Source organism: Eutrema salsugineum, unplaced genomic scaffold, assembly GCF_000478725.1.
Source record: "Eutrema salsugineum unplaced genomic scaffold, Eutsalg1_0 scaffold_3, whole genome shotgun sequence".
Taxonomy (NCBI): Eukaryota; Viridiplantae; Streptophyta; class Magnoliopsida; order Brassicales; family Brassicaceae; genus Eutrema; species Eutrema salsugineum.
In genome coordinates, this window is record NW_006256756.1 from 4661041 (window position 1) to 4665785 (window position 4745).

Sequence of the window (4745 nt, forward strand, 5' to 3'; positions counted from 1 at the left end):
GACACCATAATCACCCCTGGAACGTAATCTCCACAATGAAGCATTTGCCTCTCCACCACTTAACCTGCGAACAAACACAATCATGGAAGACCTCCAAGAGGTGACTATTCAATACATCAGCCACCCTGATCCTGTAGAAAGCGCGGTCAGAATGCAAAGAGTATACGAAGGAGAGCAAAGGGGCGTAATGGCAGAGACTGCAGCGATTATTGCTGCAACAAAAGACCTGACTCCACAACCAGACCCCAATAACAACTACTTGACTGGGTTGACTTTAGGAACCAGAGCTATCACATCTGACTTATCAACCAGGGCATTACCTCAAACATCAGATGAACCACCAAAGAAGAAAAGAAGACGACCCCAGCGAAAAAACATGTTCAAAACAGCCTTAGGGTCGTTGTTGGTGCCTGCTTTAGAAAGATGAAAGCTCACAATATTCTCAATTCCCCCCGTGTGAGAAGTGGAACACAGCCAAGAGAAACCACACCTGCACGCCAACAACAAACTCTCAGCAGAATCCAACCTTCACCATGACCGAACACCTGATAGAGGAGTATCTACCGAATCTAACAACCTCACCAGGATTACGATGCAGCAACGCAGTACTTGATAACACCGTATTTTGACCACTTTTATGGATCGTTTTGAAATACTTTTCTATGTTTTTAATTGCTTTCAAGTACTTTTATTATTTTTTTCTAGTATTTGTAGTCCCAAGATTCTTTTCAGGTAACTTAGGGAAAAGCTTAACAAAATGGATAGAAAACCAGATTTCAGCTCAGAGTCAAACCGTCAAAAATTCACCTCTGATTGAAGGCCTTCTCACCGTCTGATCCAGCTCAAATTTGGAGATCTTAAAGATGGAAGTATCAGCTTTCCAGCACACTTTACAGCTTGGCAATCCAACGGTTCAATCAAAAGATACGCGAAGAGCAAGATGCCCCATGATTAAGGAAACTCTTACTCACCTGGCCGATTTCAACCAGTTATTTGTTCCCCTCACAGCCTGGGAGGAGGCGGTTTAGCGCTTTTCTGGGACCCTTCAACGGACCTAACAGTCATCTACAGTTGTAAGGACTTTATTGATACTTCTATCAACCATAAAGGGACTACATTTTATGCCACTTTTATCTACGGTGAGCTGGATAAATCAAAAAGAAAAGAAGTATGGGAAGCACTTACAACTATTTCAGATATCCGGTCTGGACCCTGGTTCCTCACGAGAGATTTTAACAAAATATTGGATAATATAGAGAAATCAGGTGGACCGCAGAGGCCTGAGGGCTCTTTTGGAGACTTCAGAGAGTTCCTTGCTCACTGTGACCTTACGACCTCAGCCATACAGGCAACTCCCTTTCTTGGAGAGGAGTTTGAAACAAGCACACCATCCACTGCAGGCTCGACAGATCTTTATCTAATAGTGAATGGGCAGAGAACTACCCCCAAGGGCGGTGCAAATATCTTCGGTTCGAAGGATCAGACCGCCGTCCACTAATATCCTTCTTCGAACCTGTAGACAAGAAAAAGAGGGGTTTATTTTGATATGACAGAAGAATGCGTGATAACGAGGAGATCAGACAACTTATCTTGGACTCATGGAATGTAAACAATGATGACGCTGTTGATCTACGTATCTCTTAATCTCTATATGTAGAAAAGCAATCTCGCGGTGGAACAGAGAATATCAGGTCAACAATAAAAAGTTATTGAAGAAAACCAACTAAAGCTTGATGCGGCCATGGCTGACCCAACCGCTGAAGATACAGTGATTAAAGCTATTCAAGACAACCTCAAAAAAGCTTACAAAGGGGAAGAGGAATTCTGGAGACAACGAAGTCGACAACTCTGGCTGGCTTTAGGCGACCAGAACACAGGCTACTTCCATGCCTCTACAAAAAAAAGAGAAAAACAGTCAACAAATTTGCTATTATTGAAGATCAACAAGGGACAACCTTTTATAAGGAAGAACAGATTACCTCAGTCATCACTACATTCTTCCAGGACCTCTTCTCCTCAGCCAATACAGATAGCTCTGAGCTAATCAACAGAACGATCACTCCCTGTATATCCACACTGATGAATGACATACTGATTGCAAACCCAACCCCTGAGGAAATCCGAGAGGCAACCTTTGACATTAATCCAGATAAGGCACCTGGGCTAGATGGATTTTCAGCTAGCTTCTTCCAGACACATTGGGATATAGTGGGACCAACTATCACCTCTGAGATTCAGACTTTCTTCTCAACTGGAATCCTGCCAAGAAACATAAACCAAATGTATGTGAGACTCATATCGAAGATCAAAAGTCCAAAAAGGGTTGCAGACTACAGACCAATCGCTTTGTGCAACATCTTCTACAAAATCATATCAAAAGTGCTTACTAAACAACTGCAACCAACCCTAAACAGCATCATCTCAGAGAACCAGTCAGCTTTTGTGTCAGAAAGAGCTATATCCGATAATGTGATGATTACACATGAGGTACTTCACTACTTGAAAACATCAGAGGCAAAGAAACATTGTCCTATGGCAGTGAAAACTGACATGAGCAAGGCTTATGACAGAATAGAATGGGATTTTCTATGCAAAGTGCAGTTAAGAATGGGTTTCCATCCTAAATGGGTTAACTGGATTTATCAATGCATCTCGACGGTGTCCTACTCTTACCTAATCAATGAGTCAGCCCAAGGAATGGTGATTCTACAAAGAGGAATCCGACAGGGAGACCCTCTATCCCTATTCATATTCATCTTATACGGTCAAGTCCTTTCGGGACTATGCCTAAAAGCTCAGGAAAGTGGCACTCTACCTGGAATCAAAGTGGCACGCAGAAGTCCTCGGATAAATCATCTCCTCTTTGCAGACGATACAATGTTTTTCTGTAAATCAAACAGAAAACACTGCTCAACACTCAAAGAGATTCTTCAGGCATACGAAATAACATCAGTGCAAAAGATAAATGTAGAAAAGTCTTCTATTACCTTTTCCAAAAAAACCAGCACGGCCATTCGTGAGGAAGCCAAAAGTATCCTAGGCATCACAAAAGAAGAAGGTCAGGACAAGTACCTCGGGTTACCTGAATATTTCGGGAGACGGAAAAAGACATGTTTACCTTAATAGTGGACCGAATACGCACCAAGGCAGCAAGCTGGTCATCTCGGTTTCTCTCTAGTGCTGGCAAACTTGTTATGTTAAAATTCGTCCTTGCAGCAATCCCAGCCTACACAATATCTTGCTTTAAACTCCCAGCCAGCCTCTGCAAACGTATTCAGTCAGCTCTTACTCGCTTTTGGTGGGATGATACTAGTGGAACTAAAAAGATGTGTTGGAAATCTTGGACTCACCTAACAAAGCCGAAGAAGGATGGATGACCTGGTTTTAGAGATATTCAAGCTTTCAACGATGCTCTTCTCGCAAAACTGAGTTGGAGGATACTCACAAACCCCATTTGCCTCCTTTACCGAGTCCTAAAAGGGAAATACTGTCGCAGTGCCGGCTTCTTGGATGTCTCAACACATACGACCTCTTCACACAAATGGAATGGTATATTAATTGGCAGGGACTTGCTCCTCAAGCAGTCGAGGAAAGCAATCGGAGACGGCACAGAGACGAGCATTTGGACTGAACCCTAGATCTCCTTCGACAAGCCAACCCGAATCTTTGGTCCCCCAACTGCAGAATCCACAGAGCTTCAGATTGCAGATCTGTTCCAAACAAACACCAATAGCTGGGACAAGGAAAAAGTTGAAAAATTACTACCTGGAATCGCAAAAGACATCTTCAGCATCAAACCAAGTATTATGGGAGCACGTGACAAACACGTCTGGCTGGCTAACCAATCAGGCATCTACACTACAAAATCTGGGTACCACCAAGCCTACAACGACAAGCTCAGCGTCCCCCCACATGAAGATCAACCTGCAAACATCAACTGGCAATCAGATATCTGGAGAAGCCTAATGCTACCTAAACTAAAGCTCTTTCTACGGAAAGTGGCACAGGGAGCTATAGTTATTGGAGAAAACCTTCTAGGACATGGCCTGGCTGCAAATGCAACATTTACCAGATGCGGCGAGTTGGAATCAACAGAGCACTTGTTCCTGCATTGCCATTTTGCAAAAAAGACACGGAGTTTAGCACCACTATCCAGCGTGATTGATTCTACATTGATCCCTAACTTCAATAGTGGACTCCAAAGCTCGAAAAGATGGATCTGCTTACCAGCTACTGGAATCACTCGAGGCAGCCTCTTCCCGTGGGTTTGTTGGGCAATTTGGACAGCCAGAAATCTTCTCATCTTCGAAAATTGATCTTTCAGCCCAGAAGACACCATGAATAAAGCGCTAGCGGATGCAAGAGAATGGATTCGATCCCAACCTATTTGAATCAAACAGATCGACCACAACCTGCCATCCGCGAAGTGAATCAGGACAACGACACCGTGTTCCCCTTCACTGATGCAGCTTGGAAGACAGATCTGAACACAGCAGGGATCGCATGGATTTTCCAAAACCAGCAACAGAGAACCCTCAAATGATCATCCAGGGTGGAAGAGTTCGTCTCATCAGCTTTGATGGCGGAGGCCATAGCGATTCGGGGTGCTCTGCAACATGCAAAGTCCCTAAATAACTCAAAGCTCAGGCTTCACTCTGATTCTCAAACGCTCATCCGAGCAATTCGATCCGGTGACCAGATCGCCGAGATCTATGGCGTCCTTCGCGACATTAACTCTCTATCTC